The sequence below is a fragment of the Prenolepis imparis genome, unplaced genomic scaffold, assembly GCF_030444845.1.
Source record: "Prenolepis imparis isolate NDT839.2.m4 unplaced genomic scaffold, iyPreImpa1.0 SCAF_6, whole genome shotgun sequence".
Taxonomy (NCBI): Eukaryota; Metazoa; Arthropoda; class Insecta; order Hymenoptera; family Formicidae; genus Prenolepis; species Prenolepis imparis.
Window position 1 is genome coordinate 18619014 of NW_028141164.1, and position 11105 is coordinate 18630118.

At 30.6% G+C, this 11105-nt stretch overlaps 1 pseudogene; it reads left to right on the forward strand.

The window, feature by feature from the left end:
• Positions 1–3673: 3673 nt before the first annotated feature.
• LOC145937900 (uncharacterized) lies at positions 3674–7485 on the forward strand (annotated as a pseudogene).
• Positions 7486–11105: the final 3620 nt, after the last annotated feature.

An 11105-nucleotide genomic window follows, 5' to 3' on the forward strand; every position in this document is an offset into this window, starting at 1 on the left:
ATACGTAATGTATAATATTCATAGTACATAATATATTGATAACATCCCTATAACATTTCTAGTATTATTTCTTGTATATTCTCAAAACATATTTTTGATATCTTTTACAGTATATTAATTTTCGTATATTCATTTATATTTGATTTTAATATTATAAAAACTTAAGTTTATAAACAATTGATTATAGGTTATCTGTCAGTTTTGATGAGATGCGCGTAGGTCAGTCATATGCATAGGATGATGATGACTTATTAATAATAAAAGATCAAATAAAAAATTCATTTTAATTGTATAAAAATTGTTCATATAAAATAAAGAAGTGATTAAAAGTCAATTTGCAATATTATACTACATACTACATACATGTCATATGCGATTAGGGTTACCATAATAAAATTTTCAAAACTAGAACTTATAGGTTAAAAACCCCGGACATTTCGCTTGCAGCCCCGGACACATACAGAAATGCAAACTGGTTAGCAAATTAATTATGATAATAAATAAATAATTATTTTACATCTCGTTTTTATTAGTATACTTAAAGGAAAATGAAAAAATTAAATCTTTGACTACAACCATAAACTTATACATACAAACATACATTAAATTATCAGTTTAAATTGCACACTAATGTTATAATTTATAACTTACAAACTATAATTATTTTAACATAAAAACAAAAAATAACATACGAACAAATAAATAGCACGGAAAAAAATAAAAAAAACCTTTATGAAGAATCCCCTAAAAAAAGTATAAATAATTTGATTTCGATCTGTTGAACGGTATGTCAATCAGGCTTTTGAACATATAAACGGGCGGACGGATGGACGGACATTGAAACTCGCTTTTTTTGTATGTAGGGACCGTGAAACATTTAAATCCGTCGAAATCTTAAAGATTTTTTTCGCCATTACAAAACTTTCTTTACTCCTATGGTCGCTCGAAAGTAAAAAATGTGTTATTAATTTTTATCAATATATTTTTTGAGCTTCCAATATCTCTTAGGACTTTTTTATCACATTTTAGAAGATACTGATAAAATTCTTCGCATGTCAGTTTAAAATTATATATTGTTTTTATAATTTCCGATATAGTTTGTGGTTGTAGTTTATTTCTTTCTTTAGTCCACTGACTTGATATTAAAGAAAATACTCTTTCCACATTTGCATTGTGCGCTGGTAAACAGAAAAAGAATGGTGCTATTTTTTTCATTTCCTGGCAATTTTTGCTAGCTTCGTATTCTTTAAAAAAATTGCACCACAACTTATTGCAATTAGTGGTAGATTCATCAACAGATAAATCCTTTACGAATTTTTGGAAGCAAAGAAACTCGTTAAATAATTTTTCTTCATCCACTACTATATTGCGAGAACGTAAAAATTCAAGTGAGGCTTCTAGATCTGACCATTGTGCTGAATTAATTTTACTAATATCCATCCATTCAAAAACATCCAATTCTTCTAAGGGCTTAATCCAAGATTCTAAATAATTTATTATTGTTATATAAAAATTATTTATTTCTTCGATGAATTCTGTAGTATTTTTTCCAGTATTTTCAATTTCTCTTAATATTTCTTTTACTTTCAATGGCATAAATTTCTGATTGATTCTCTGATTCAAATTATTAATAATTTCTTTTAAAACTTTTCTTACTTCAATAATAGAATTATCAGCTCTTTTAATTGTTTCAATGTTTGTATGCATTATGTTCATGGTCGAGTGTATTGTAAATAAAAGAGCTTCACTGAAATCGTTTTCAAAAAAAATCTAAGACTTTTGGCGGATTTTCTAGACTTAAAAAGTAATTCTTTAAGGGTTTAAATAATTTTAACAAACGTTCAATGGCAGGATATAAACTTAACCATCTCGTTTTTGAATGATATAAAAGTTTAGGACGCGCAGAATCGTAGTGGAGGGGATAGACGGAAAGAGAAGACTCGTCTCCTCTTTCTTTGCGTGTGTCGATGATTATCTACTTTTCACTCTCGCCCGCTTTACAACACACACGCACGTCTCACTCATAAAAATATGAAAACGGATGGTTAATAATTTTCATTGTTGATTGAATTAATTGAATATGATGTGGGTTAATGAAATATAAAAAGCAAAAATAAAATATAAAAAGCAAAATAGGAATTTCTTTAAACCCCGGACCAATCCCGGACATTCATAATTTCCCCGGACACATTCGAAATATCCCCCCGGACGTCCCCGGTCACCTTAAAAAAGAGGACGGTGTCCGGGAAAAAGAGGACGGATGGCAACCCTATATGCGATACAACATATATGTGATTTATTTCTTTCATAGTTAAAACCTTCTTATTTCTACGCAACCATAATTCTTTCATAAGTATATAATTGTTGATAAAATAAGGAAGTAAATAAATTATTTGTACACTACCATATTTCTTTCATAATATTATTTCTACGCTACCATAATTCTTTCATAATTGTAGAAAAATTAGAATTCGTTAAATCCTTTTTAAATAGATGTCATGAAATTGGCTATTTCTATTACTTCCGTTAAGTTGCCTATATAAATGTTCTGCCTTCTTTTATTCTGTTGCTATAACATTGTTTAACTACTTCTGTCTTCACTATTTTCCCTTTCAAACTGAATAAAGTTAAATCAAGCATCGCCCATAAATAATTGTGCCTATTTATTGTAAATTAGTCTACGAAAAACAACTGGTTATGGGCCCACGATTAAACGCCTGAATATAAAAGTGTAGAATAGACTAATTGTAAGGATATTTAAAGAAATATAATGGCACAATCAAATGTGAGTATTGGTTTACCGCCGATAGAAAAATTAATTGGCAGAGAAAATTATAGTACATGGCAGTTTGCCATGAGAACCTATCTCGAACACGAGGATTTATGGGGATGCGTCGCGGGAACAGTCAATGATGAAGCAAAAGTTAGACGTACAAGAGCGAAAATAATTCTATCTGTCGATCCGTCCATTTATGTGCATGTTCAAGATACTTCAAGCGCTAAAGAAGCCTGGGACAAGCTAAAAGAAGCTTATGAAGATTCAGGACTCTCAAGAAAAGTTGGTTTATTACGATCGCTGGTAACTACGCGACTGGAGAATTGCGCGTCTGTTGAGGAATATGTCACGAAAATAATATCGACATCTCACAAACTGAACGGAATGAGCTTTGAAGTGAAGGACGAATGGGTAGGTACACTTCTTCTTGCAGGTTTGCCAGATGAATACAAGCCTATGATTATGGGTATCGAAAATTCAAATACCCCTATCACTGGAGACTCGATAAAAACGAAGTTGTTACAAGAAGTAAAAGATGATGTTTGTCAAAAGTCGTCAAATGATGTCAAAGCACTGCAGGTAAAATCTCGGTATCAATCAAATACTACTAAAGGACCGAGATGTTATAATTGCAATAAATTCGGTCATTTTGCGAAAAACTGTCGCAGCAAAGGCAAACCGAAATCAGTTGCTCATGAGGCAAAGTCATCAAAATAGACTGAAGACACTACCTTCTTCACAGCTCTCACCGCAGGTAATATGAACTCTTCGGATTGGTATATTGACTCAGGTGCATCCGCACACATGTCAAAAACTTTGTGTGATTCGTTTTCGTCCAAAAACTCGTTTAATTCACAAGTTATTGTAGCTAACAACGAGAGAATATCAGTAGAAGCAATGGGCGACACACAGGTTGATGTTCTTGCCAGTAATAGAATGAAGAGAATAAAATTAACGGATGTTCTTTATGTACCTAAATTATTTTCAAATCTGCTTTCAGTCAGTAAAATTGCTGAGAAAGGACACTCAATAACATTTAATAAACAAGGGTGTCAAATACAAGATGCAACGAAGAAGTTGGTTGAAACGGCAACGTTGTCCAATGGGATGTACAAATTGGACCAGACATTTGCAGTAGTCAAATTAGCATCAGCAATAAGTGAAGGTGATCTATGGCATAAGAGATTAGGTCACTTGCATTCAAAAGCCTTGAATGCATTACGAGATGGTCTAGTCACTGGAATAAAATATAAAGGAGGAATCAGCAATCCCTGTGTAACCTGTCTAGAAGGAAAACAGACAAGACTTCCATTTGAGAATTCAAGCAAACGAGCAAAAGGAATCCTGGACTTAATTCATTCAGATCTATATGGACTGAAACGGCATCGATCGGGGGAGCGAAATATTTCTTTACGCTGATCGACGATCATTCGAGAAAAACCTTCCTTTATACAATAGAAAAAAAAATCAGGTAACTGAAATATTTCAAAGTTTTAAGAAATTTGTAGAAAATCAGACAGGAAGAAGGATTCGAATCTTGCGTACAGACAACGGAAAAGAGTACGTAAACGAAAAACTGATGAAATTTTTAAAAGAAGAAGGAGTCAGACATCAGACAACAGTTCCTCACACCCCAGAGCAAAATGGCGTGGCCGAACGCTATTCTCATGCCTACGCAACTCAACTCCGCGCCCGGAAGCAAAAGGCAAGGTTGTCGCTCCGCCTGGTATTGCGCCATTCCTGTAGGCAGCGGCGCGTCCAGCAGCTGCGGTCCAGCCCTCGGAGCCGACCCGGGATCCTCCTCGCGCTCACATATTTCTCGTTATGTAGCAACTTAGGTTTTGTCCAATCAAAATCATCGAATTAAAGAACATTATAATAATATAAAATTGCATGTAACTAACCATTCGGTAATAAGTAAACATAGGTCAGATTATGGACATGATTTTGATTGGACAAAACCTAAGTTGCTACATAACGAGAAATATGTGAGAAAGCGAGAAATAGTGGAAATGTTTTATATTAAAAAAGTTGACAACACAATCAATTTACATAAGGACACAGACAGTTTAAATAATATTTACGAAAAAATAATAAAGGTCGTATAGCTTGGTTTTCTAATCTTTAAAAATGTTCAGTCTTTGATGAAGTTTCATATCGACACCACACTATCTAATGATGTAATTCGAACAATTTTTATCAAATTTATACTTGAAAAGGACCACAACCATATGGTCAAAACGTCATATTAACATCTAATAAATAAATAAAATTTGGCTAGTTTGGTCGATTATTTTTAAAACAGATCCTTTGATATATTATAATATTTACTATAATATTTATGATATATATTTTTCTGATATTTATGATAAATATTTATGATCTATTGAATCTAAGACCCCAAAAACATTTATAAAATATTTATGATAAATATTTGTAAAATATTAAAATAATTATTATAAATATTTTATAAATATTTTATAAATATTCTGTACTGTCTGAGATGTATATATATATATATATACATATATCTCCTTTTGCTTGGGTAAACAATAAATGTATATGTCGAATTGAATTGAGCCTAATCAAGGACGAAAACCCGCTGTTTGACAGGCATCGAAATGAAATAAATATTTGCTTTTACATATTTAATTATAACAAAATGAGAGTCTTCGGTATATTTTAACACTATAACAATTATTTTAAAAATATAAACACTGCACTAAAATGATAAATGACGCTGTAAGTCGCAAGAATAATTTATGTCATTTTCACGCTTTATAGTTGATAGTTTTGCCAAATGTGGCGCTGTCGTACAAATACGGACTTGGCAATCGAGTATGCAGGAGTCTTAAATAATAAGAAACAAGTGTATATATGAAAAAAAAATTCAATAATAAAACATTCAATAATAAAATATAAAAATATAAAATAAAATATAAAAAGCATAAAAATTCAATAATACTCACCAATAATTTTTTTATTCGATTAATCGACTCGTCGATAATTTTATATAGAAAATCGATTTTCAGAATCGGTTTTTTTTTTTAAATTGATGTTATTAAAATCGATTTTATTTTGAACATCGCCCATCCCTACTGAAGACTCTCGATTTCTATTACGAACACTTCGAACTTCTAATTTAAAAATTAGTCCTCGTCCGCCTGAAGAATATCTTCATTATGGATTAAAAACAACCATCGAAAACCAGCTATGTGATTCGACTTATATCGATAAAACGGAATTGATGTTTGATATAAATATCGATGGTTTACCCATAGCGAAATCTTCTAAAACATTTTTTATTTATGTCCTATATTAGGAAAATTTGTTCACAGCTCTTTGAATACGCCATTCGTTATTGGAATTTATCATGGTAATAAAAAACCATCTTCAGTTCACAACTACCTGACATCGTTTATAAATGAATACAAACAGTTACAAAATGAAGGAGTTGTCATAGATGGAAAAAGATTCCAGGTTACTTTATGATGCAAAATTTGCGACAGTCCTGCACGATCTTACGTTAAATGTACCAAGCAGTTTAATGGATACTTCAGTTGCGACAAATGTATTGTAGAAGGAGAATTTAGAGATCGAATGGTTTTCTTTACCGAATCAGCACCACTACGAACAGACGATACTTTCAGAAGTAGAATGAATGAAGAACACCATATTGCAATTTCGCCGTTTGAATCGATATGGTAAAACAATTTCCGTTGGACTTTTTACACATGGTATTGTTGGGTGTCATGAAATCCCTGTTAATGAGCTGGTTAGATAATTGTCGACGTCCAAAGTTTAGTTCTCAAGCTGTACAAAAATTATCAGATTCAATAGTTGTCGTCGCACAATGGGTGCCAAAAAATTTTAAAAGAAAATCTCGAGACTTGCAGGAGCTATGTCATTGGAAAGGCACTGAATTTCGATTTTTCTTATTGTACCTTGGGCCGATTATCTTACAACATTTTCTTCCTGAAGAATATTTAATTCACTTTATTAGTTTAAATTGTGCTATACGAATATTGCGCGACTCTCGAGACTGTAACAGAAACGCTTATGCTAAAGAATTGCTCATTTATTTCGTACAAGAATTTAAAAAATTGTATGGAGAGTAGTATGTTACAAGTAATTTTCATTATCTTCTTCATTTAAATGAAGATGTAAAGATGTATGGTCCATTAGACTCATATAGTGCTTTTGATTTTGAAAATCATATGCAAATATTAAAGCGAATGCTACGAAAATATGCAAATTCCTTGCAACAAATTCACGACGATTGAGCGAAGGGCGATCAGCATCTGCAAAAGAAGAAGAATCCAAAAATTGTTAAGTATCCTCTACTCAAGTATCCAATTGTGACAGAACTTTCTTTGGGTTGCCACAGCGAGCACAAAATTCTACAATTCCGCAATTTTGAGTTATCGAATAAGAGGCCGGACAACTGTTGCTTCCTGACTGATGCAACTATCGTGATGATCAAGCATATTGAATTAATAGAAAATGTGATTGTTATTCTTGGTCGTCAATTTCTACAGAAAAACGATATTTCAAATTATCCGTATTCTTCAAATAACTTGAATATATACAAAGTCGAAAATCTGTCACCTGTACATATGTGGCCTGCACAATGCATAAGCCGCAAAGGATTTCTAGTGACATACGAAAATATCACTTACGCTATGCCTCTTTTACAAAATAATTTATGAGGTGATGTTGATTCACAAATTTGCAGATGTGGCATTACGTGGTACTTTTTGACGACTTTTGTAATTTCGTACCAGAAAATTGAATGAATGTAGAATCAAATGAAATTTTTTGGCCTCCAAAAAACGTTAAATTTAATAAGCACAAAATGCATAATTTACAACCAGAATCTGACTAGATTACCTACAAATGTCGTAAACGTTTAGGACCTTTTGGTTCGTCTTTATCAATATTAAATATTTATAAAATATTAACTAACTATACAAATCATTAATAAAAAATTAATTATTTTGCAGAGACTATTCATATAGTTAATCAAATAGAAGAGCATTGTATTAACGCATCTACAAATGATGATACTGATGATATGTGCGAAAAAGCTCTCTTTCTAAATCAAGCAGAAAAAAAACGACATAGGAAAAAGCCAGCATATTTGGACGACACGTCAGAAGAAGAGCAAGCCAATGTCGTTAATGTATGATACAATTATTTTCAAATACAGGAAAACAAATATATTTAACGAAATATTTTGTATTTTGCAGAAACCGAAAGATGTAAAGAAAACTGTGCTACAACTTTATTTTGGCTACCACTATCTCATTATCAGCAACAAAATTTGGATAAACATCAAACTTTGTTGATAAATACACCATCGTTACATTCACAGAAATGAAACAAATATGTCAGGTAATTATATGTTAAATACACATATATATATATATATTTATATTTATTTTTAATTGCACGTGATTTTCGTATAAATATGAATATGAATACTATATGAATTAATATATTTCTAGACTGTGGAAGCTCATTTGTATCAACAGATGTATTTGAAAATAATGAAATTTTGGAAAAGTCCTTTGTACAGGATAAAAACTTGAATTCAACACTTGTACATGAAAATACAGAAGATTGCCATTTTGCAAAAACAAAGTAAGTCTCACATTTTATTTATATATTTTTTTCTGATCTGGGATAATATATGACATACAGTTGCATTACAAAATTTTTTTCAGCATCGACACATTTAGAGAAGAAAGCATGCATAGAAAAAGTTCGAGACGTGTGTGTGTGTGTGTGTGTGTGTGTGTGTGTTAATAGCAGGACAACCGAAAATTTACTTAGATCTTCAAAACAACGCAGAATTGAAGCTACGACATGTAAGTCTGTTTAGAAAATCTAGATATCCATTAATTCATTATGGCTATTACTTATTTATGTTTTTACTCTTTAGCCCGTGAGCAATTTGCTTCTTAAAATCGAATACATATTAATTGTGGAGCCAGTGCAGTAAATGTCTAAATGCAATTTTTTCTAAAGTAAGGTTCTTACTCGTAAATTCATAACAAATTTTAAAGACTACATGAAAACTATAAAATTAAAATCACAAAAATTATACTAGTTTTATTAGTGCGATTGATTTTTAGAAATCTCTGGATTCATTATATCGATTGGTATTCCGAAGTGTTCCTGACTTCAAGAATGAGATAGCCGAAAATGTAATTTCATGATACTATGCTATTTAAGTTCATATAAAATATCAAGTTTTTATCTAGAAAATTGAAATGTTCTTACAGCTGCGAATGCTGAATTGGAAACAAACGCGAATCCTGTTCTTGCCAGAAATGCGGAAGATCGCCTGGCACAAAATCACCAAGTGCAAGAACGCAATCGTACACGTTGTAAGTTATTAATTTTTAACTTTATGCTATTGGGCAAATGGAAAATTGCTCTATTTATATATAACAATATAACGAGATTTTTTGCTATTGCATGCTATTGTGTTCTATGAGATATACTATACTCGCACGAACACACACACACGCACCCACACACACACACGCGCGCGCGCGCGCGCGCGTAAGGATCGTCATACAGACATGCAACTAGATGAAGGAGAAAATCTTTTGCCAAACTTTCCTTTAAGGACTGTCCAAGAGTTTGACGAAGTCAGTTTCAAGAAAATTTTGTTACATCCTTGGAACTACAAAAATGATACGTAAGGAAATCATTTGTCATTTCCTGTATGTATACAATATTCAAAGTATAATAATAATAATAATAATAATAATAATAATCGTATTTGCCTGTTTTTTACAAATTCATGAAATAAAAATGATTGGAGGATCTGATCCAGGCAAATGTGCAAGAACCACATTACGCTATTTTATATAAATTAGGTAGCCTTGAAGTATTCCTGGTCTGGTCAAAAGAATACGCGGAAATTTCGAGAGATACTAATTTCCCAACTTATTGTCGGTAAGTTAATATTTTATAGGTAATATTTAAGGTATATCCAAATAAATTGTCATAGATGCATAACATAACATATAATATATATACATAAAGAAATGGATTGGTCTATTTCTTTATGCGTATTTTTATGCGCTATGCAAATTTGTCTGCATATTCTCACAATCAGCTTTTACACAGTGATAAGCGATTAATTGAAAAAATATCCATTTTTTTCAAATCATCATTTTTTATTGAATCAGTAATCAAATATTAATATTGAATTTTTTTGTCATATCTATATGACTAATTAGAAAATTTTCTCTTACAGAAACTATTTTGAAAATAAAAAGCGTCCCTAAAAACGATATTGAAATAATAATAAAGAAGTAGCTGGAGCACGCTAGTGACCGATTAAAAAGTAAAAATAGATTTTTTTACTTTTTTAATAACGGTATAAAAACTATTTTTTCTTTCATAGTTTATTAAAATATAATATAGTGATTCATACATTTTGTTTTTGATTCAAAGTTTATCACAGAATATTTTCAAGATTATTTTGTGTGTGTCTTAACTCTTATTTAACGTTTAGTTTTATAATATTTTGAACATTGCCATATATGTATTGTTCTTTTCAATGTATTTTAACTTTTTATTGTTAATGTATTATTCTAATTTGTGTACGTCGTTTTGATAAAAGTATACACTCATTATTTTATATTGTAAATCAATCTGTGATATTAAAACGATATGATTAATGGAAACATAATGCAATGTGATTTAGATTTAAAACCAAAGAATATAAAAAACGTACAAAAATGTACAAACATATAATACTTTTAATAAAAGTAATATTTAATTTGTAATAAAAATTAAAGTATGATTTATTCTTTAAAATTAAGAAATATAAATTAAAATATATTTTGCATTAAAAATATATTTTATGGAAAAATGTATTTTATACGATAAATCAGTTTGTTACTATAATACAAATATTTTACTAGATTTCTCCGTATTGTCATTTTTTGTTGTAGTATATTTCTATATAGCGTGAATTAAAGAAAGATTTATCGTATAAAATACATTTTTCCATAAAACATATTTTTAGCGTAAAATATATTTTATTCGAAGCATCGCAAAAGAATCCTTTACAATCTATCCAAGAACAGTTTTTAAATCCAGAAAGAAAATAAAGCGACCTCTTATGGAGCTCTGTTAGAATACTTCGAATTTTTATAAAATATAAAATAGAATTCTTATAGAATATAAAAAGATTTCCTTTTGTATCCGAAAAAGGGCTCAGAATTGGTGACATAAAAGTGAATTCTTTTGGAATTCTTAAGAATGCTTTTAAAACAGAAATGGGATGGAAAAAGAATTTTGAAAA